The sequence below is a fragment of the Cyprinus carpio genome, chromosome A8 (assembly GCF_018340385.1).
Source record: "Cyprinus carpio isolate SPL01 chromosome A8, ASM1834038v1, whole genome shotgun sequence".
Classification (NCBI taxonomy): Eukaryota; Metazoa; Chordata; class Actinopteri; order Cypriniformes; family Cyprinidae; genus Cyprinus; species Cyprinus carpio.
This window is the reverse complement of record NC_056579.1, coordinates 1,641,383-1,667,140: the sequence shown is the minus strand read 5'-3', so window position 1 is coordinate 1,667,140 and position 25,758 is coordinate 1,641,383. Positions and strand designations below refer to the sequence as shown.

The 25,758-nt window shown below is 33.3% G+C and overlaps 1 long non-coding RNA gene across 1 annotated transcript; it reads right to left on the bottom strand.

The window, feature by feature from the left end:
* Window positions 1-8,033: 8,033 nt before the first annotated feature.
* Window positions 8,034-18,000, bottom strand: LOC122146010. The gene is made up of 3 exons (XR_006160707.1): window positions 17,940-18,000; window positions 16,408-16,564; window positions 8,034-8,184 (listed from the first exon to the last, which is right to left on the bottom strand). It is a non-coding gene; the product is annotated as an uncharacterized LOC122146010 (long non-coding RNA).
* Between the last annotated feature and the right edge of the window lie 7,758 nt (window positions 18,001-25,758).

Below are 25,758 nucleotides of genomic sequence, written 5' to 3'. Positions count from 1 at the left end.
TGTATTTGTCATGATTACAACGTCCCGTCAGCGTCAGTGAGCTGCAAATGAACAAAACACACAGACCTTCAAGAATGCTTTCATTTACACTCGAGCATATCTGACCCAGTCAAGTGGAGAATTTAGCTGAAATCTGGATATTGTGTCCTAATCTAGCGGAGCAAGAGCAGAATCATTTAACTGACACAGTCAAAACTATGTTTTAGTTGAGAGTTTAGCCAAGGGAACACAAGCAAAATGTCAAAATGAGATTATCATGTAATGCTTCAAATGCTTTTTCACTTACAGACTCAGACAAGAAAACAAAACTCAGGGTTTGTTTTAAACCAAATACTAAACTGCTTAAAATATTATAGTTCAGTCATAAAAAAATACTCTAACCTGCTCAGTACATTGACATTAACATGCAGATACACATAAGGTGTGTTTACACTGAGCACTGTATTCCGATTACAATAGGTTTAAAAGTCCAATATGAATGAAAATGCTCCATGTCAGCACTTCAATCGGAATAAAAATGTCTTAACTGACTGAAATTTCAATTTGGTTGAGAGGGGTGGGATAAACCTTTTCAAATCCATTCGATAGGACATGTAAACACTTGACTGGAATGAAAACCGAAAGTGGAAACTTTTGCGCATGTGCAATGACATAGAAATGGCGTAAAGCCAATGTTGTTGCTGTTGAATATAATAAATAACTGCCATGTCAATCTAAAATGCTCTTTCCACTCATCATCTTTGAAGTGGTGCAGGATAACTTTGTGCCACAAGTGCTTGCTTCGAACTCTCATCTGCATACATCTTATTTGGGCACAGGGATGGCCGTTTTTACTGCTTGATTTAATATAAGCATCATTACACAAAGCCTCGGTGTGCTTGTCATCTCCTAATTAGGACCTGAAATAAATAGATAGATAGATAGATAGATAGATAGATAGATAGATAGATAGATAGATAGATAGATAGATAGATAGATAGATAGATAGATAGATAGATAGATAGATAGATAGATAGATAGATAAAATTACATTTTTTTGTGGAGACACATTTATGTTGGCATGTGCAAATAGAAAATCAACCCTAACAACCACCCACAACATGCTAATGATTGAAGAGCAACACCCTAAAAACCAACCTTAACACTCTAGAGATTGCATAGCAATGCCCTAACAACTACTTTAGCGCATGCATAACAACACTCTAACAACCAACCATAACACTCTAGCGACTGCATGGGAACACCCTAACAACCAACCATAACACCCTACCAACTGCATGGCAACACCCTAACAACCACCCACAACACTCTAATGACTGAACAGCGACAACTTAACAACAAACCATAACACCCTACCAAATGCATGGGAACACCCTAACAACCAACCATTACACCCTACTAACTGAATAGCAATGCCCTAACAACCACTTGCGACTGTGTGGGAACACCCAAACAACCACTCTAGTGAATGCATAGCAATGCGTGCTAACAACCACCCACAACACCCTAATAACTGAATAGTAACACCCTAATAACCAACCGTAGCACCCTAGCAACTGCATAGCAATGCCCTAACAACCACTCTTGTGAGTGCATGGCAACACCCTAATGACTGAACAGCAACACCCTAACAAACAACCATAACACCCTAGCAACTGCATAGTAATGCCCTAACAACCACTCTAGTGGATGCATGGCAACACCCCAAAGACCACCCACAACACCCTAAAGACTGAATAGCAACACCCTAACAACCACTCTAGAGAATGCATAGCAACGCCCTAACAACCACCCACAACACCATAATAACTGAACAGTAACACCCTAACATCCAACCATAGCACCCTAGCAACTGCATAGCAATGCCCTAACAACCACTCTAGTGAATGCATGGCAACACCCTAATGACTGAATAGCAACACCCTAACAAACAACCATAACACCCTAGCAACTGCATAGTAATGCCCTAACAACCACTCTAATGAATGCATGGCAACACCATACCAACCATCCACAACACCCAAATGACTGAATAACAACCAACCATAACACCCTAACAATCACTCAAGTGAATGTATGGCAACGCCCTAACAACCATCCACAACACCCTAATGACTGAATAACAACCAACCATAACACCCTAACAATCACTCAAGTGAATGTATGGCAACGCCCTAACAACCATCCACAACACCCTAATGACTGAATAACAACCAACCATAACACCCTAACAACCACTCAAGTGAATGCATGGCAACGCCCTAACAACCACCCACAACACCCTAATGACTGAATAACAACCAACCATAACACCCTAACAACCACTCAAGTGAATGCATGGCAACGCCCTAACAACCCCCCACAACACCCTAATGACTGAAAAGCAATGCTCTAACGACGCCTCAAACAGTAGTGTATGGCACCAGCAATGCCACAGTCATGGGTTTCGATTCCCAGGGAATGCATGAACTGATCATTTGGGTACATTCTATGCAATGCAAGTTGCTTTGTATAGAAGCATCTGCCACCAAATGTTAACATAACCTCCAATTTAACTTAAACATCTGACCTGACATTGACTGGTGTGCTCAATACGACACTTCGGCACTCTCAGACAAGCATTTTGTGCTGTTTGATGAAAAGTTAATGACCCCAAAGACCCGAGAAAGTCACAAGAACACGTTTTACCAAGTGCTGGAGTCATGTCAGCGAGCTCTCAGACTGCATTTGTCAGGACTGGAGGTCAGGTCAGAGTATTCGCAGCCGTCTAAAACACCAGCTGAATTCTGATAGACAGACCCTCCACATCCTAAACCACGGAATGAGTTTGGAGGAAGACAACAGCAATCGATGCACCGAAACAAAGGAGCAGCTCATTTACAAAGACGGGGGATGAAATGAGACTTAGAACTTCAAGTCCAGATGTGGAGAGCAGGTCCAGGATGGGATTCATCAAGGGCAACCCATAAAATATTAAACTTATTTTCATTCTGTTCAGTTCTGTTTTAACCCGATATATGAAGTAATAATAATAAAAATGTATAATAATAAGTATATATATATTTTTTTCTTCAAATGTATATATATATATATATATATATATATTAATAATAAGTATATATATACAATTTTAATAATTAAAAAGATTATTCAACATTAATCAAGTAATGTTAAGAAAAAAACAGAAAGTTTTTTTCTTCATTTAATAGTTTATCGAACATTCATGCAAAATAGTTTTTAAAAATTGCATACATTGTTATGGTAACATATTTGAGACATCAATATAGAGAACATTTTATAGACTCAAACTGAACAAAAATATGCAATTTGATGCAGATGCTAATATTTCTCTGATGAAATTCTGATGCTTGTAATGTAAATCACTGAGATCTTTATAACAGTACAGCAGATACTGACATAAAATGACTCCAGTAATATGTCTTAGTGAGATGAGATGTAAATGATCCATGATGAGACTCTAAAACATGATTGATGGAGAATCAAGTAAAGCTGAGCTGCATTCAGCACATTTCATGTTGATAATATGCATACAGTATTTGATACTGTAGCTTTACAGGGTTAATAAAAATAATAGTTGTAGTTAACCTTATAAGAGTTCAATATGTTCTGCAGAAGAGGAATGACCCGGCCAAACACACACACACACACACACACACACACACATCTTCATGGTTGTCTCTGAGGACACATTTGCGTATCTCATGACATCTGGGCTTCAGCTGAAATGTTTCAGATGGCAACAACACAAATAAACAGAAAAATGAACCCTGACTGTACCTGAAAGACGAGGGTAAATACACAGCGATTGCCCACACTGATATTTATTTTCAGCCTCTCCAATCCCTCATAAATGATTACAGAGGAAGCATTTGAAAAGATCTCTCGAGTTTCACGAGGAACCTGCCAAGGAACACAGGCGATTTAACGCAGGTCGAAGGCTTGGAGCTGTTTCTGCACTCGCAGAACTAATGGCCCTCAACAGCAGAAACAAAATCTGCTCCCGATATGAATCCAAGTTTTATAGTCAATATTTAGCACAAGTTTTTCTCGCTGCCTGAATGTCACAGGCGGTTAGTGTGCTGTTAAAACCTATTGATCGTTTGTGAGTACGACTGAAATTCCCTGGAAGGACTGAGATAATGGGAAATCACGAACCTGATCTGGTGAGTTCATTTCACATCAGCCGCAGTCGCTCCGTCTTTAAAAAGAGTCTCTGGCCTGAGAGTTGAGCTGAAGATCTTCACTGGCTCACCATCCGACGATGGGAATATCTTGTGTTTCCCTGTGCAGATATAAGATTCACTTCAGTCCCATATCAATAAATATGCAAGATCTCTGATGTAGAGCAACCGTTCAAAACTACTTAGTCTGTTTATCTGTGAGCTGCAGCTCTGAAACAGCTGAAGTGATCAAGATTCAAGATTTTTTATTTGTCACATACACAATTATATAGATCCTACCTACGGCTGAAGTTGCTCACAAATCAAAGTTTTCATCTCATTTCTATGGGGAAAAAAAAATAAGATAAATATTTTAGAAAAACATAATGGAAAAAAAAACTAACTCAGAAATGGCTAGTGAATTTTTACAAATAAATACTAAGAAATATCAAGTAACACACTGAATTAAATCTTTTTTGCAGTTGAATTAAAAATAAATGAAGCCTAAAGAGTAACTTTAAAAAAAAAAGCAAAAAATAATAATACTGACATAAGCACATAACAAAGAGACTAGAATTAAAATGAAAAACATAAAAATAAGAGCTAATTTAAAATATGAGTAATAGCATGTAATAATACTAAAATAACACTGATTTGAACTCTTAAACAAATTGTAACAAGTGTTTTCCTGTAAAATGCTCTCCAGTAATTTTTATTTAAATAATATTTTTTAACATTGTATATTATGACTGTTTTTCACAAAAAAGCTATTTACTGTACATCATAAGTGGATCTTAATAAAAACGTGATTTGATTGCTTTAATTTCTTTTTAAATGAGATTTTTAAATGTAAGTATTTTTCTAAATACAAAAAAAAACAAATAATTTATTTATATAAATATTAAATATTTATGAGAATATATTTTTTCATAACTTCTATGTGCTGTGATATAGACCAACAATTATAAACATAAAGTTACCACAGTTTTATTGCATTACAATTAATTGTGATATTTTGTCAGAAATCCACTTGATAAATCTATTTTGAGTATTTATTTGTAGGCAAGTGGCGTGTCTTTACGTTACACATGCTGTTATCTCTCAGACTGATGGTTTGTGAGCGAATCAGCACTTTTCTCAGCTCATAAAGCATCAGACTCCAGAAGGCTGAAGGTCAAACCTGTGGATTATCGTTCTTTCTCTTTATCTGCAGTCATCTCTAGTCTCTTCGCCTTTCCATCCTCATTTATCTTGTTATTCATCCCATCTTGCTGTTTCTTAACCTCTGGCCATGTCACGACCGGCACATTTGCCCACATTAATCTTCAGACGGTGCGTCGCTGCTCCACCTGTGACCATCACGATCAGAGTTCACACACACTGATGAAACATACATAAACAAAAACATACATCACGACTGCGGTCCGTCCTACACTCTCTGACCTGCTACACAAAACCAGTGCACTGAAGATGCCTATAATGTAGGGTGTGTTTCACATAATGCGCTTTATGTTGTTCAGTCTGAGGAAAACTGGAAAAGTAGTACAAGGTTATTTCAGATATTCCTACAAAGATTATTTTATTTTACCTTATAGGATAGTTAACTGAAACAAAGACGATCAACACATTTTTGTCACTTGAAATAAAATAAAATAAAATAAAATAAAATAAAATAAAATAAAATAAAATAAAATAAAATAAAATAAAATAAAATAAAATAAAAAAAATGAATACATTTAAAAAGCACAATAATTCAATATTATACATATAGTTTAACTTGTTGCACTAAAATAACTAAAACTAAAATAAAAATGAATAAAAACTATAAATAGATATTTAAAACTTCAAAAATACTAAAACTTTAATTAAAATAATAATTTGAAATAACAATAATAAAATATTAAATTAAATATTGAATAAAATTATTCTATATAATATAATATAATATCTTATATTATACCGAAATAACAATGCTTTATTGTTATTTATTTAATTATATAAGACACACGCACAGCATACATTTTGAAAAATATTTATATGTATATATATGTATTTATATATATATATATACACACTATATATAATAAAACATTTAAAATCTAAATATTTGTATGTATAATTTTATCTAACGTCAACGCTTTGTTAATTTGTGTGGTGTGTGTGTGTGTGTGTGTGTGTGTGTGTGTGTGTGTGTGTGTGTGTGACTAATAAAATCATGAATCTTGAATCAGTTGAATCAGCTGAATCAGTTGAATCGATCATCAGAGATGACTATTAAACATCAACCTCAAAACAACTACCTTCTGTACAGTTTTACACAGTGTAAAAATACCTTCATTTTGACCTTAAATCTTGAAATAGTGCCATTTTGATCAATGGCATCATGGCAGTGTGTTTTACACTGGTAAACAAATGTAAAAAATCTAGTTTCCTTTCTATAACTTTGAATAATATTAATGCAAATCATAAACATGAACACTATAAACATGATGTGGTCCATCACTGTGTGACTGTGTGTGATTCGCCTGTGATAGAGATGCAGTGAAGTTCTCCATCAGCAGACGCAGTGGTCACCTCCTCCTCCTGCAGCTCTGGACACACAAATTGGCCTTTAACTGCTCTGTCTCTCAGCGATATTGCATTTCTCTCCTCATCGTGTCTCTCTGTCTCTCGGCAGTGACACTTTCAGTCGCTCTCAGCGATGAGATTACAGGCGGACTGTGAGTCGCTAAACTCCATTATCTGAGTCTGAGCTGCACTCCACCGCTGCTGGCAACACTTTTACAGAAGACATGTGTGTAGAACGCATTAGAATCAGGACTCTTTTAATATTACGAAATATTATAAAAAAGTGACATTAATATATCATTTTATATTGTATTTAAATGCATACATATATATATATATATATATATATATATACATATATATACATATTATATTATATATATATATAATATATATATATATATTATATATCATATATATATATATATATATATATATATATACAAACACACACGCACACACACACGCACACACACACACACACACACACACATACATATATATATATATATATATATATATATATATATATATATATATTTTTTTTTTTTTTACACACATTCGCTCCCACTGTAGGAAAGAAAACCAAATAATGTGCAGTTCACTGCTGCAGGGAACAGTTTTTACAGACAGATTCAATAAAGCCTTTGTATATAATGCATTACATAGAACACTAAATCAAAAAAATATATAAAATATTTAATTGGAATATATATATATATATATATATATATATATATATATATATATATATATATATATATATATATATATATATAAAATAAAATTTTACACATTTTAGAATATAATGTTATTATATAATGTTATGCATGTATATGTATTTATTTATAAAAGATTAACACATTCACTTCTATTGAAGGAAAGACAACAAAATAATGTGACCATAATAGTAAATCCTGACAATCATGGACCCTAATACGGGATCAGTTTGACTTTAGTAGTAGTAGCCCTTTATGTCACTAGTCACAAGTACACAAGTTTAGATGACTGAATTAACATTTGAGTTTGAGCATTTTTCTTATCTAACTCTGCAACTTGCTAATTAGCATAAACATACACAGCACATATGAATATTTACAATTTTACACATTTTAATCAGTACTTCAAAAACAAAAAATCTAGATTTTTTTCCCATTTAAACACTTTACTAAAAACGTCCTTTAGAGAACTTTCTGAATCAAACCATTGTCTGATGATGTTAAAGGAATCTTTCCTTGTGTCCTGATTTGCATGTTGAGGTGAACTGTTCAGAGTCATACAGATACCTGTGCACAGAACCTAGTCTGTGGACTGAATCGAAAGCCATCAGCATCTCAGCCAGGAAGAACTGAGCCACATCCTCCGGGATACGATCACCAAACTTACTCAGCAACGTCAGCAGATCTCCAGAGACACAGTGATCCATGAGCAGATCCTGCAGAGCAGAAACAAACAGCAGCTCACTGATTCATGAGCACTGAACAAAACACATGACTCAATTGAATCATGTGCCAAGGAATCATTCTGAATTAATTCTTTCAACACATTTCACCTGTTTGGTGTTCATCTGCTTCTCCCATTTGCACTTTTTACTTTGACTATCACTCTATATAGACTACCACATTTAGGTACAACAATTATTTCTCAAATATTTATACTTATATGTTGAATATTCACTTCAACAGTATGACAGACTGGATGCTTTCAACTGATTTTCAACTGAATTCCAGTGGTCAAACTATTTCAAATTTAGTGAATTATGCTACAAACTCGATTATAATGGAAATATAGATCTTTTTATTTGTAAACATCATACTTTTTTCACTTATTTCAGTTAATCTCATAAAACCAGCGAACTAAGCCAGTTCAGATTGGGACTTTGGAGCAGGTTCGCAAATCTTTTGATTCAGATAAGAAATAAGCGGGTTCATGAATCTTTTGATTCAGGTCGGGACTTTAAAGCGGGTTCGCAAATCATTTGATTCAAATCAGGACTTCAGAGCAGGTTCATGAATCATTTAATTCAAATAGGGATTTTGGATTGGGTTTGAGAATCATTTGATTCAGATCAGGACTTTGGAACAGGTTTGCAAATCATTTGATTCAGATTGGGACTTTGGAGCGGGTTCGCAAATCATTTGATTCAGATTGGGACTTTGGAGCAGGTTCGCAAATCTTTTGATTCAGATAAGAAATAGGCGGGTTCTTGAATCATTTGATTCAGATCGGAACTTTGGAGCAAGTTCGCAAATCATTTGATTCAGATCGGGACTTTGGAGCGGGTTCGCAAATCATTTGATTCAGATCAGGACTTCAGAGCAGGTTTGTGAATCATTTAATTCAGATTGGGACTTTGGAGCGGGTTCACAAATCTTTTGATTCAGATTGGGACTTTGGTGCAGGTCCGCAAATCTTTTGATTCAGATAAGAAATAAGCGGGTTCGTGAATGTTTTGAATAAGGTTGGGACTTCGGAGCAGGTTCGCAAGTCTTTTTTTAATTAAACAGTTAAAACATCAAACCATTAAGGCAGCACAGTTATAAAAACAAAACACAGAAAAAAGCAAGAAAAAAAGTATACACAGACAGGCCTACAAATGTTTTGCCAGGTTAACAAAATAACAATAATAATAATAAATTTATTTCCTCACTCTCCACTTGTTCCAAACCTGTATGAGTTTCTTTCTTCTGTTGAACACCAAAGAAGATATTTTGAAAAATGTTAATATCCGAACAGCTGATGGGCACCATTGACTTCCATAGTAGCAAAAAACGGAACCCCCCCCCCCAACCCAACCAGCTTAACATTATTTACCATAGCCTATACCTTAAGGGTCTTTGCTATTATATTCCAGTAGCATTATACCTCAATTAGGTAGTTATAGATTAAGAGCTGTTGTTTTAGTACAGATGGCTTGTTGCTCTGTTCAATAATTTATGTTGTTAAAATAACATCTGTTCCATAAATGCATTGTCTGCTGGTATATTTAGCTACTTTTCCGTACACCACTTTAAGTAGGCCACTTAGTACTGTAGACTTTGAATGTTATAGTGCAAGTTAACACCTGACAGCTCTTGTGGGTTTGCAACTGTTGCAATTAAAAATCGTAGAAGGGTAAAAACATGTCAGGCAGACATTGGTATGATGTAAGCAACACAGCTACAACAATTGAAATTGTTAAAAGTTAAAGTTAAAATTGTTAATGTTAACAGTTAAAATTGATAATGGGTGTGTTAGATTTAGAGTGTGCAAATAATCGAACACTGACAATAATCAGTCGTATTGGTGGCACCGAGGGGCCCCATAAAGGCTTGGGCCGGCCCTGATAATTAATTTTCACCGTAAGAGGACACATAGGACAAATACAGAGATACAGTTTTCAAAACTAGCCCAATCGTGTTTCTGGGGTTTCCATAGATATGTATACATACAGTAGATGCCTCATTAGTGACTGTTTCCATGGGCCACTATAAGTAAGCTGTCCGCCATATTGGAAGGGTCAACTTGACGTCATTCACCATAATAATAAATGAAAATTTGAAGATGTAAAAACCGCCAGGATTTAAATTCCCGAAATGGGATAGCCTAAATAACTTCTGTAGTTTTAATAGGTATCATTTCCTACAATTTTCACAAGCACTGTGAAGTACAATTTATTTTGTATGTTCTATTGTATTTATTTGTGCTATTGCTTGTAATTTGTTCTTATTTTATTATTGACTGTTTAATTGTATTTAATCTTTTCATTTTTTATTTGTAATGCTAATATTAGTTATTGCTTCGACTGTAAATTGAATGGAAAATTATGCAATTTCCCTGCTGAAATGTTGGTATTGTATAAGTTGCATAGGCAATAAATAAATAAATAAATAAATAAACAATGAAATGGCTATCATTATCATTTATAAAAGTTTTGCATTGACTTGGTACCAGTTTAAGATTCACTAGTGGTCAAGTAGCTGATTTACAGGGCAATGGTCTCTTGGCAGATATTCTCACTCATAAGCTTAAATCTGCCACCAAACCCAGGGCAGTTTGACCGCGACGCTCTCGTCCAGCAGCGGCGGTTTGTCTTCTATTACCGGGAGTGTAGACACAAACATTGTTCCATCATCTGAGTTTTTGATGGTGTATGTGGAGAAATTAAATATGTATGTACTTTGGAGGACGGTCGGATCCTTTCTCAATCACTTTATAATGGCTCTAATTGAATCGTGTTGATCAGAGGCAGTTTAATAGCAGCAGCTCATGGCTGCAGGGCAAACAGTGTTAGCCAAGAGCTGATGGCTGCGAAAGGAAAAAAGGTTACAGAGAAGAAACTCTGAAAGAAGTGACGTGAATTTAGAAAAGGCTCTGATTTGGTTTACCGGTGACTAAAGATTTCTTTATCTTTCTTTTTTATTTTCTTCCCTTAAAAGACTTTTATCTTTATATCAAACTAACCCATGTTAGAAACATGTTAAGAATTTAATTTAATGTGCTAGCAACTTGCTAGAAATGTGTTAAATCATGTTAGCAATGTGTGAAATAATGCTAGCAATGTGCCAAGACATGCTAGAAAGATGTTAGCAACATGTTAAAAACATAATAGTAAGGTGTTAAACATGTTAGCAATGTGTTAAATCATGCTAGCAACATGCTAAAAAGTGTTAAATCATGCTAAATAAGTGTTCCTGTAGCTCAAGTGGTAGAGCATTGCATTAACAAGCACAAGGTTGGGGGTTCGATTCCCTGGGAACACATGATAGGTAAAAATTGATAGCCTGAATGCACTGTAAGTCGCTTTGGATAAAAGCGTCTGCTAAATGTATTAATTTAATTTAATTTAATTTAAATCATGCTAGAAATATGTTAAGAATGTGCTTTATCATGCTTACATGTTAATACATACTGTCGATGTGTTAAATCATGCTAGTAAAATGTTAAAACATTATAGGAACATGTTAAAATGCACTAGCAAGGTTGCTAAATCATGCCAAAGCATGTTAGCAACATACTAAAATAATGTTAGCAATGTCCTAAATCATCTTAGTGAAATTTTATTGACTGAGTAAAATCTTCAAACTTGAAGCTTTTCAAAAGTTATTTCAAACTTTCGGACAAAGCTTTATCAAGCCAACGTCAAAGTTTGTCCTCAAACTTTACTCATGTAGTTTAGTTTTAGTGTTTTATCACAAACAGTTGCAGTAGTTGTCACTTCTACAACTAATTTACTTTTTTATATTTATATTTTATTTCAGTTGCTAAATATGTTTTATATAGTTTTAGAGTTTGTTAACAATAATATAATTCTGTGGACTTATATTTAATTTATATTTAAACTATATTTAAGTTAACATGAAAACACTCTTTTCAGTATCCATTAAATGTCAACTTTTCACAGCCCATGTTTTTCAGAGTTTTTAGATAACTTTTGACCGAACTCTTTTATCACACTGATTTAAATGTATTGACTTTTTTACATTTAAAGAAAAAGAGAGAGAAAGAAATTATATTTCATTTGTTGTTATTAACAACATGCACTAAATATTACAGTACGTCAAGTTTTCCTACAATGGGTTTCGTGAAATCGCTGCATTACATGTAAATAAGAGGAAATAAAGTGTATAAAAGCCCAAATGACCCAGTGATAATGTAATGTTGAAATGCTGAGAAAACACTTCTTAAGACAGGCAGTGATTTTTGTAAATCCAGTGGTCAAATGCTCACAGTTTTCTTCTTAATTGCATCAGCAAGGCTTCTTTTGTATCAGAACAAGCTGGATCTGAATCTGCTCCTATTTTATCAGATCCCTCCCTTCATACACCTCAGAAATAAACGAATGACCTGTGCATTTGTTTTATGAAAAATCAATATAAATATAGCCACAGGCTATAGACGGGGCCGAGCAAGACTTACATTTCAGTAAACACAATGGAAAGGCTTAAAGGTCAACTGAGGAACATTATGATGTGAAAATTGAATAAATAAACCAGCAGCAGAGAGCATTTGGTGGCATTTTATTTTGTGCTTTTAGCAAAAATATTCATCCTCCTTTATTTTTGATTTCTCTAAATTTAGGAAATTTATTATCATCAGGCAGCAGGAGTGAAAGGAGCGACTGGAGAACAGGAGAGATGTTTATGACAGTATTATTTATTCTTTATATTTTTTATTTTAAAATCAAATAAACTTTAGATTAAGAAAAACTTGTAAAAAGCTGAAGTACTGAAATGAAATAAAAATAAAGTAATAAAGAATTATATACTAATATTACAAAACACAAAATTAAAAAAAATTCCACTAAAAATTTAAACGAAAACGGAAAATCCAAAAATAGTTATTCAAAATATGAATAAATACTAGAGATTCACCTATACTCGGTTGTTTAAGTAGTGCTATATAAATAAACAAACCAAAAGAACAACAACCAAATACTAAATTGTTTTATACCGATAGTCGATTATTCAGAAAGATATCTGCCGATGCTGATACTGATAACAATTCCGATAGTTCAGTTTTCTTTAGGAAATAATCTTTCCCAACTAATGCTATAAACTATACAGGAGACTCTCATTTGGTACATAATATCACAGGTTAAAATTAACAACAAAACTACTACATTCGATCAATTTTCAGATATAATCACACTCAGATAAAAACACTTATATACAACTCAGTTGCACATGAGGTAGTTTTCATACAAATTTGCTTTCATGACAGATTTATTCAAACGTACAAATATAATTAAGAGTTATTAAGCTCCCTCTAGTATTTTTATAGCTAACTAATGAACTGTGAACCTTCCTGAGGTAAATGCAACGTTAAGTGACATATTGTTCACGAGATGTTTTATTTGACGTCTTCCTTTCGGTTCAAACACTGATTGAGCGATTATATGAGACATGATACATTTCGGTAAGTTGTATTGTATCTAACAACACCTTCTGATGTTCATTCATGTTTATTTCGAGCTATAACTTAATAATAAAGTGGATGAAAAGATTTGCGCTCCGTGCTACCACTTGAACTCTTATATTGAAAACTCATATTTAAGAGCATCAAAATGGCATTTATTGTTTGAATTTTGTGATAAAATGTACAAGACTTGCAAGCTGACACTTTATTTCTTATCAGTAGTGACAAAGCACAAAGCTGTTTGCGATTACTGGATAGGAGGTGTGCTACAAATAATCTTTGGTGTAGAGAAAAAAACGCAGATCTGGCAACCCTGGCTTGAACTATGGGTGGTTCATAGAGTCAAATAGAACTGTGTTAATTGTGCTGTGTTAATGCATTATTATTACTTTAACCTGGACAGGCCTAAATTCAACAAATGTAAAATTTTCTTCATTCAAGCTGCTGTTTGACATTTTTCCTCCCCCTTCTGATTTACGGTAAATAATCGTCCCTGATCATTGGCTGTTTTTAAACAATTGCCCAGTGGCTGATAATGCAGATAAATGCTTTTATCAGCTGATACATTGATGCATCCCTAATAAATACTATAATGGTATATAAGTAATGCATAACACACGACTGCCTCACATTCAGCTGCTGTGAGAAACATCGCCTCAAACTCTGTGAGCCAGACAGAGATGCAGATCTTCTGAAGAATGTGATCTCAACACATTAAACGACAGTCTGTTTGGGCGTCTTAGACGATGCCTTTAGCACAAAGCCCCACGATCATAAACACAGCTGTGCATCTGTCCTACAACAACAAAACAAAGTCTGATTTAATCTACCTCATACAAAACAAAAAAAAAAACTACCGTGAGATGTTTCCAGAGCCACGATCACCTCCGAGGTCTTTCATACCACAAACAAAAAGCACATTTCATTTGTTCGAGTCTTTTTTGGTGGAGCGAATGAACCTCCTGCTGTGTGGAGAGACAAAATAAGCGTTTATCCTGATGGCATTATCTCTGAGGATGTTACGCTTGCATATAAACAGCGGAGAAAGATCAGGACTATGATGATGATGATGATGGTTGGTTATAGCTCAGATGTTGCAGGACATCAGGAAACAGCAGGAACAGGAAATCACATTTCAGCTAAAATATGGGATTGGTGTTCGCCTCAAGCTGTTGTCGAATTAGAGTCATGAAGGGCATGGCTGCAGGTTTCAGAAAATTGCCACACAATTGACTGCAGCTCGACCCGCCGCTCCATCCTCTATAAAAGCTGGAGAGTATTTTCTTGTGTACAATGATTGGATAAAATGACATAAAACCACATCAGAAATAAGGCTTAGGACTCTATTTTATAGGACAAAGTGCTCGTCCACTTACTGAACTAAAAGCTGCCATCCATTTCCCACTTGCCTTTATGTTTACGGGACATTTTAGACATCAAACCGGGTCCATGGCCTATATATATTTACCGGAACACATTACTAAAAACAAAAACAAAACAAAAAAAAACTAAAAACTATTTGTTAAAGCTAAAACAAAAAATAAAATAAAATAGAAATATTAGATTATTTAAAAAAATAAATAAATAATGAAAATTAGAAATGTCAGATTACCATTTTAATTACTAAAATTACCAAAAACAAAAAAAAAAAAAAAAAAAATAAATAAAGAAATATTTAAAAAAAAAAAAAAAAAAAAAAACACTAAAAATAAAAATCAAAAATATATTATTTATATAAAATCTAAGTATTAGATAAAAAAAAAAAAACAAAAAAAAAAAACTTAAAAATTTGAAATGTTACCTTGGCAGTTAACTGAAATAAGTTTAAAGTACTAAAATTACCAAAACTGAAATAAAAATAAATGAAAGCTACAGGGAAATATTGTAAAAATAATAATAAAAATTATAAAAAACACATAAAAATACTAAAACTTAATTCATAAAGAATTATATTTATATAAAAATCTAAGTATTAGATTAAAAAAAAATAAAATGTTGCCTTGTCAGTTAATTAATTTTAAAAACCTTAATTTTGCCTTGGCAGTTAAATTAAACAAGTTTAAGTGATAAAATTAGTAAAACTGAAAACAAAGATATAGAGAAATATATATAAAACATTATTAATAGTTAAGTTTAGGTATGGGGTGGATTAAGGAGAATTGGTCTTTAAAATAAAGTGCTACCATAAATAATACTAAAAATAACACTGTTCTGCTGTTTCCGCCTCAAACTCCCTTCCGAGACATTGAACTAAAAGCTGCCATCCATTTTCCATTCGCCTTTATCTTTACGGGACATTTTAGACATCAAACCGAGTCTATATATGTTTACTGGAACTCAAACTTTAATTAAATAGCTTCCCGCTGATCAATACAAGTGTTTGAGAAAGTATTCAGCTCTCTTTTATGAGCCGGATCAGAGGATTCTCTGGTGGACGCTTATTTCATGTTCTGATGGATTGAAATTTGTTGGCACCTGTAACACTGATTGAAATAATGTGGCTTTGGCTTTCAGATCAATAGCTCTGTCAGTTATGAATGCATTGATCGTGCTTTGCATTGAACAGATAAATGATGTATTGACGGTCGACGCGTGAGCTTTTCTTTTACTGCGTCTGAGTTTTTGTACATAGCTCCACGTTCTGTTTAACCGAGTGATTTATGAGCATCTGATGGGTTTGCTTTTGCTGGAGACACTGGAACATACAGAGATGTGTGTGTTTGAACAAAAGCTTTAACATGAAACCGTTTGAGACACAAACCTGAGCTTTTTAACAGGGCTCCGGATGAAAACCAGCAGACGATCAGAAAGAGACAGACGCAGACGTGCAGGGTCTGATGGTTTGATGCTCACCATCTGCTCTGATAGATCCAGGTCTTTCTCTTTCAAACACAGATGACATGAGTTGTGTTCACAGGCTACAAACAAAGGAGGATAAATAAAATACACTGTAAAATAAATCTGTAGCAAGAGGACACATTGTACTTTATTCATCTGAAGAATTGCTCATTTTATTACGTACAAATTAATTAATTAGTTTAATTATTCTAAAATTAACGGATGGCAGAAAATTACCAGTTCATTTTCTTTTCTTTTTCAGTGTAGGTGATATCTGACATTTTTCTGAAGAAAATATGAGTAGTGTTTGAACACACACAGCCATACTGTAAATAAATGATCATCATTTTAATGGTAAAAAAAAAAAAAACTATAAAAATGCTACGGTATAAACCTGTCAGCTGGTTAGTGATGAGCTCTTTTACTATATACAGTAAAATACTGTTAAATGTGTTTGGAATTGAAATAGAACAAGTTATCTTATCTTATAATTTATAGTGGAAAAAAAATAAAACATTTCCAGAATAAGAAATTATCTTTTTTTACTTGTTTCCCCTACATTTTTGACGCCACTGGCAGATAGTTTTTCTTGTTTTAAGGATAAGCTCACTTAATTTTGATCAAGCTATCAGACTTAATATCTTAATTTTCCTTCTGAAGCAAATGTAAGATTGTCTTGATGTAAGGATGTTTAAATATTTTAGAAAACAAGACAACAACAACATCACACACACACATATATATATATATATATATATAGTATATAATATATATATATATTATATATATATATATATATATATATATATATATATATAATTTTATTATATTTTTTTTGCAGTGAAAAGTCATAGAAGTACTAAATGAATCCTAATTCAAAGCTAATAGAGATCTCAGCTATTGCTATTAAGGATTAGTAATGTGAGTACAATTATTTCTTTTAATGGGAATTTTACAGTAAAATAATGTTAAATGCACAGGAAGTGAAAAGAACAAATCATCTTATAATTTGCAGTGAAAAACCATAATTTGAAATCCATGTGAAATAAATGTTTCTTAGTTTTTTTCTTTTCAATTCTGTACATTAGGGTTTTATGTTTTATGCTACATCTTAACTTAATGTTTATTGCATTACTTTAGTGTCATGTGATGGTGTTTTGTGTTTGTGATATTGTTCCATATATTAGTATTTACCTCATTGAGTCATGATTTTATAGTTTTAAGGTTATCAGGATGTCAGTATATTATAAAGTATATTATAAAGTTTAAAATGTATTAACATTATTTCTTTATTTACAATTTTTACTGTAAATTTTGGAGGAATCTGCAAAACTGCTTTTTTTATTATAAAGTTCACTCTGTTTAATTTATTATTTTATTTTACAGTGTTTGTTGCTATGGTGTTCTATGTGGTTCTTTGCTGTGAAAAGGCAATAACATCAGTGATGCACTTACCAAGCATCATCACTTAATTCAGATAAAAAGAAAATGTCAAAAGTTGGTGAAAATGCAGATGTGAAGGTGTGATGTGCTGCAGGGGATGATTCATGATGCAGGATCTGAATCCACCTGAAAACAAACACAGAAACAAGAACAAGAACAACATAAACCCTGTCCAAAACCTGCACAGGTCATACACTCTCAGAAAAAAAGGTGCAAAAGTTGTCACTGGGACGAGACCCTTTCAAAAGGGACACATTTCTACCTTATTTACCCCTAAATGATGCATTTTAGTACCTTAAAGTCACATATTTATACCTAAAGTGTACATTTTCAAAACTAAATGGCACATGTTAGTTCATTTTGAAAGTGTACCGTCCCAGTGACAGCTTTTGTACCTGTTTTTCTGAGAGTGTATATTTATGATATAAAAGATAATATAGCATACAGAAACTGAAGTCTAATTTTAGGATGTGTTTGCTGAGAAACAAGCACATCCGTCCGCCATTTCCATTACTGCAAGAGGAAAAAGCCAAATCTCATTCTCATCTCTGTAACAGAGACACAGATGTTTGATTAAAGCCTCAACCTTTCACAAGATTCACCTGAATATTCATTCAGCACATTTTAAAAGTGCTTTGTTCTGTAGAAATGGGTTCGGATGAGCATTTAGAAAACAATCAGAGAATATCTGAGACGTGGGCAGGAGTGACAAACCTTGACAAATTTAAGTTGCATAAAAACTTCAAAATGCATTGAATGACATCTTTATATTTAGCTCAGATTTGCATTTAGTGCTGAAGCCACATACTGTTCGAAAACATTACCATTTTAACATAAAAAGACTTCATGAAGATTGAGAAAAAGAACAAGAATGAGTTAAAAGTCTTTCCATCAACCACAACCACAGGATGTCTGACGGATGACTTTTTTTTAATTCTAAAAATGGTTCATATACAATGCAAAAAGGTTTTTTACTCAGTGTTTTTCTCCTGTTTTCCAAACATTTTTAATTTAAGATGCATTTACTTGAGAAGCAAAATGACTTAAGATATTAAGTTTTGTTTTGTGAAAAAAGTATACAAATTAAGTGATTAAGTTTATGCTGAAACAATAGATAAATGAATAAATGAATGAATTAATTAATTTAAATCTTACAATGTTTATTAAAAATAAACTTGTTATCCCTGTTTACCCCATTGGCAGATACTTTCTCCTTTAAAGCTTAAACTCAGTTTTGAATTAATTTTTACACATTTTGCCTCTCAGATAAATGTATCTTGATTTAATAATGTTTAGATATTTGTACTGAAACATAAGACAAAAACACTAATTATGTTTTTATTTATTTATTTATTTATTGGTGTGTTTTAGAATAAATTACACTAATTTTTTTATACAATGAAACATAATAAATAAATGATATATTAGAATATATATAAGGATAATAATATATTACAAATTATAACCAAAATCTGAAAAGAAAGAAATGTTAAGTAAAATGATTAAGAAATCTATTTTTAGACTGATTTTTTTTTTTTTTTTATGTGACTAATCAAATGTAAGTGAGATTCATTGATCAAAGGACTTTTTGTTCAGATGTTCTTGATGCTGTTTTTAAAATTTTGAAGGTCATTATCATCAGGTTTTGTTCACGTAAAATTGTTAAACTCTCTTTTCAGTTACACTTACTGTTCAAATTATGATGATGTTTTGTAATAAAAGAAAATAGATGCATTTTTGGACTTTCACTGTATGTACATAAGTATAGGTATTTTTTATTGAAAAGTCCTCTGATGGATAATGACTTTGACTTAATTTTTGCACTCAAACATTAATATTTTAATTGTCATTCACAGTCAGAGAAGCTCCTGTAAGGTTGAACGTGAGGACGATCTCACCACCATTTACAGTTACTGAACGGCCCATGGCTCATGTGTCCTGTTAACAGTGATAAACATCAGAGATGAGGGACAGTGGGGCTAGTTGTCACATAGGGAAGTTATTATAACTCAATAACTGAGTGAACGTCATCTTTTTCCTGGCCAGCGGATTTTGTTTTTGTAGTCAAGATTTTAAGGTTTGTGTTTATACAGAAACTGACCTTCATAAATAAAGCCACCCTGAGAAATATCCATGTGTGACAACATGCCCCTCTCTCCCCTTTAGAGTCACGTCATTCATGGCTCACGGCACGCGACACAAATTTGAGCGTTTTAGAGAAACTAAATGACTTTTCATCCAGCTTCTTCTCTTAAGGTGTTTTTTTTTGTCCTTCCAGAAGATGAATCATATTTCAATATGAAAGCCTGATGATTGAGCAGCGATTAAAGGTGTCGTTCTGGAGAGGCCATGATTTCACTCTTCTCGACTTCAGCTCTATTGTGAACTGATGCTCATTATGACGGCACTGAGTTATATCTCTTTCCTCTCACAGGATGATTTAACCCTCATTTATTAACTGGCAGAATAAAACCTATAAAGATGCCATTCAAAATCAGTTGGTGACATAAAATCACTTGACTTTCCTTTAACAAGAAATAAAACATCGTTACTAACACTAAATAAAAATGTATATATATAATTAAAGCTATATATATATATAAAATACATTTTAGAATAACATTTTGCAGAACAAATTAAATATTGCCTTGACAACAAACTAAAGTAAATTTAAGTTGAAGCACTAAAATGACTCACTGTAAACAAATAAAAGCTAATAACTGAAATAAAAATAAAACAAAACCCAAATAGTAAAATTAAAAAAAGAAGTAAAAAAAAACTAATAAAAATTACAAAAGCACATAAAATTTCTAAAACATTAACTAAAAATGAAATTAAATAAATTTAAACTACATAGTAATGTTTTGAAAAGAACAAAAACAAATAAAAGAAATAACAAAAGCACATAGTAAAATTATTAAAACACTAACTAAAATCAAAATAAATAAATAAATACATTTAACCTAAACAGTAATATTAAAAAGAGAACAAAAGCAAATAACAAAGTGACAAAAAACAACCAACATTAAAATGAAAGCTGAATATATATATATATATATATATCTATATATAATATATATATATATATATATATAATAAAAGAGATATATCTCATTCAAAAACATTAATAAAAACTATATTAGTAAATAATCATAACAAAAAATCATAAATAACACCCAAACAAAAAAAAAAAATATTCCACACAGGTAAAAAAAAAAAAAAATACACATATACAGCTGCCTATAAATACACCGCAAGCCACACCAGGACGCTAACAGAATATAACAATTTTTACAATTAGAAAAAAAATATTCACTTTATTTTTGTACAGTTTCTACAACTTTGGACATCCGCAAAAGATACAGTTCAGATTTAGGTACAAACTGGTCCACTAAACATGGTACACACACATAATCCCACACTCTAATAGAAAACTTTCAGCGTTTTTATAATTCAGTTTTTTTTAATTATTTTATTTATATACCATTTTCACAAGGATGTTCCCAGCTGTCCCCAAAAGTTGTTTTAGTTTGGTTTAAATCACTTCTGGGTGCAAATTCCTACCCAAAATATACTGCACACACATGCACACATGCACACGCACACACACACACACACAATAATGCATGCATGCACACACACGCATGCCCACATGCCCACGCATGCGCGCGCACACACACACACACACACATCTCTAATGGCTGGTCAACGCTCCGGTGTGGTGACGAGTTTTGCATGTTTTCCTCATGTTCTATTCAAATGAAGAAAGTGGGTCTCATTCTGTGACCTTTACCATCTAAAACAAAGATTTGCACAAATAAGTGCTTTGAAATGTCATCTGTGCCCAAATCTGCATACGAGCGACCCGTCCTGCATTAAAACAAAGCCATTTTCACACGCTTTTCCATTTATAGAGAAGAAACAAAAGGAAAAGGAAAAGAGCAACAAATGTCAGCATACTGTAAAGCATTTCAATGCGCTGCGAGATATTCATTAACCTTTGTGATGAATGACTTTACCTGCCTGATTAAAATAACCGCAAGAGTCTCACACTTGAATGGATCTCTTTAAAGCTGCTGAAGCTATCATTTATCCTGCGAATCAAAGATGTTAGTCTGCAGAACGACAGAAGGACGGACTATGATGTTATTTTACTGTATATGATTCATATTGTTTACATGCATGGATCAGATAATCTTAAAACTTTATATTTGATACAGAACAGCAAAAGGCCTAGAGATCACACAAAATCATGCTATTCAAGATGATTATTTACATTTATGTATTTGGCAGACACTTTTATACAAAGCAAAATACACTGCATTCAAGCTATAGCTCATGCATTGGCTGGGAATCAAACCCATGATGTCACATATGAGCTACGGGATATTAATTAAATAATATTTTACTCTACGTTTTGTAGTCCCTTACCAAAAAGTATTATACTTCAAGTTTATTTTATTAAGTATACTTAAGTAAAGTTCAAGTATATTTTGACTTTTTGTAAGTATAAGTCAAGTATACTTAATTGTCATTATAAGTATATATCTTAGAAGTAAAAAAACATAAAGCCCATTCCTGAGAAGTACATAAAAAGTAAACTAAAAGTATACTTTCCTATTTTTAGTTTAAAATAAGTATACTAATAGCACACTTGAATAAACTTCTTTTTCGTAAGGGTTTTGCAATGTTGTATAAGCATAAACAACAGAAAATAAAGTGACTTGAGATTAAAAAGACAAATATAACAAACAATATAGCGTCTCCGAGAAATGTGACCATGGAGCACAAAACCAGTCATAAGGGTCAATTTTTCGAAATTGAGATTTCTGCATCACCTGAAAGCTGAATATATAATCTTTCAATTAATGTACGGTTTGTTAGGAGGACAATATTTGTCTGAGATACAACTATTAGAAAATATGGAATCTGAGGGTGCAAAAAAATCAAAATATTGAGAAAATCATCTTTAAAGTTGTTCAAATGAAGTTGCTTATGCATATTACTAATCAAAAATGAGTTTTGATATGTTTACGGTTAGAAAATTTACAAAATATCTTCATGGAACATGATCTTTACTTAATATCCTAATGATTTTTGGCATAAAAGAAAAATGGATAATTTTGACTCATACAATGTACCTTTGCAACATAAGACAAATTGTTTTGATAGAATCTTTTCATTTTGTATTTGAATACATTTTTGTTTTATTCTTGTAAAGCGCTGAGATGTAACTTTTAAAGGTGCTAGCGAAAATAACATTTAATATTTTTTTTTATTATTTATACTCTCAACAATGCTCCGCTATATCTTGAAATCTGTTGCAAACATCTCCTCATCCTCATGTCTGAGTTTTTGCTCATATACTGTGTGTGAAACACAAGCACACATGAAGAGAAAAGACAGACGCTTGTTTCTGTTGGATGGTTAAATCCCAGAGTCCTGACACTGACACACAGGATTTCCAGAGCTGCGGGAAAACTCTGGTTTTGCTAAAGTCAGAGGTGAATTTCGGGGAACATCCATTAGAGTCGAGAATCTGAGCCAGAGTAAAACGGTTTGGTCTAAATACACAGAGCCTCAGAGAGCACATTTACAGCATATGAACCAACATGACCAGAAAAATGTCTGGAAAACATTCCTCACGTTCCAAGAACAGCCTACAAACCCGGAGTGAAAAAAAGCTGCGGCACACGATACACAGATGAACTGCAGAAAGATGTGCAGTAAAAAAATACAAGTTTATATATAAAATACTATAACAATATCATTTAATAAAATTAAAATGTTCAATTTAAATAAGCATAAATTGGTAATTTATTTAAGAGTTAGTAGTACTGTTTTTAACCACCTTTAATTAAGCTGATTAAAATTAAAATAATTTATTTTAAGATTATTTTAAGGAAAAATAATTTTATTATAGCATTTGATATACAACATTGCATTTTTACTGTATATTTTTATTTATTGTAAAAATAAAGTACTTGTATTTTTGACTTAAATTATGCAGTTATTATGCTTATTTAAAAATAGTAAAAAAATAGCATTATAGTATTTTATACATAAACATTATATTTTTACTGTATATCTGTGTTATTTGTGTTAAAAATTACATGGTAAAGTAATTCTGCATCCTAATATGTTTTTTAACTGTTTTCAATTATGCTGATTTAAATGTTCATTTATGCTTATTTGAATTAAAATAATTTTATTATAGTATTTATTTTATATATAAATATTGTATTTTATCTTATTTCTCATTAATATAATAATAATATGTTTAATTTATATAGCGCCTTTCCCAAGCTCAAGGACGCTGAACATGGTACACCAAAGCAACAAATATTGATAACAATGAACAATTTCATTGGACATTTGCGCAATTAAAAATAAATGTAAAATACTTCTGCATTCTAGTATTTTTAATAGCTTTTATTCATGCTGATTAACATTGAATTTGTTTATTTGAAGTAAAATAAATGTACATTTCATTTTACATATACTGAACAAAATAATAAACGCAACACTTTTGTTTTAGCCCCCATTTTTCATGAGCTGAACTCAAAGATCTTAGACTTTTTCTATGTACACAAAAGGCCTATTTCTCTCAAATATTGTTCACAAATCCGTCTAAATCTGTGTTAGTGAGTACTTCCCTTTGGCGAGATAATCCCTCCACCTCACAGGTGTGGCATATCAAGATGCCCTGATTAGAGCAGCATGATAATTGCACAGGTGTGCCTTAGGCTGGCCACAATAAAAGGCCAATCTAAAATGTGCAGTTTTACTGTATTGGGGGTCCGAAAACCAGTCAGTATCTGGTGTGACCACCATTTGCCTCACACAGTGCAACACATCTCCTTCACATAGAGTTGATCAGGTTGTTGATTGTGAGATGTTGGTCCACTCCTCTTCAATGGCTGTGTGAAGTTGCTGGATATTGGCAGGAACTGGAACACGCTGTCGTATACGCAGATCCAGAGCATCCCAAACATGCTCATTGGGTGACATGTCCAGTGAGTATGCTGGCCATGCAAGAACTGGGATGATTTTAGCTTCCAGGAATTGTGTACAGATCCTTGCAACATGGGGCCGTGCATTATCATGCTGCAGCATGAGGTGATGGCCGTGGATGAATGGCACAACAATGGGCCTCAGGATCTCGTCACGGTATCTCTGTGCATTCAAAATGCCATCAATTACATATACCTACCCATACCATAACCCCACCACCACTATGGGCCACTCGATCCACAACGCTGACATCAGCAAACCGCTCACCCACACAACGCCATACACACTGTCTGCCATCTGCCCTGAACAGTGAAAACCAGGATTCATCCATGAAGAGAACACTTCTCCAAAGTGCCATACACCATCAAATGTGAGCATTTGCCCACTCAAGTCGATTACGACGGCGAACTGCAGTCAGGTCGAGACCCTGATGAGGATGCGAGCATGCAGATGAGCTTCCCTGATACGGTTTCTGACAGGTTGTGCAGAAACTCTTTGGTTATGCAAACCGATTGTTGCAGCAGCTGTCCGGGTGGCTGGTCTCAGACGATGCTGGATGTGGAGGTCCTGGGCTGGTGTGGTTACACGTGGTCAGCAGTTGTGAGGTCGGTTGGATGTACTGCCAAATTCTCTAAAACGCATTTGGAGACGGCTTATGGTAGAGAAATTAACATTCAGTTCAGGGCAACAGATCTGGTGGACATTCCTGCAGTCAGCATGCCAACTGCATGCTCCCACAAAACTTACGACGTCAATGGCATTGTGCTGTGTGATAAACTGCACATTTTAGAGTGGCCTTTTATTGTGGCCAGCCTAA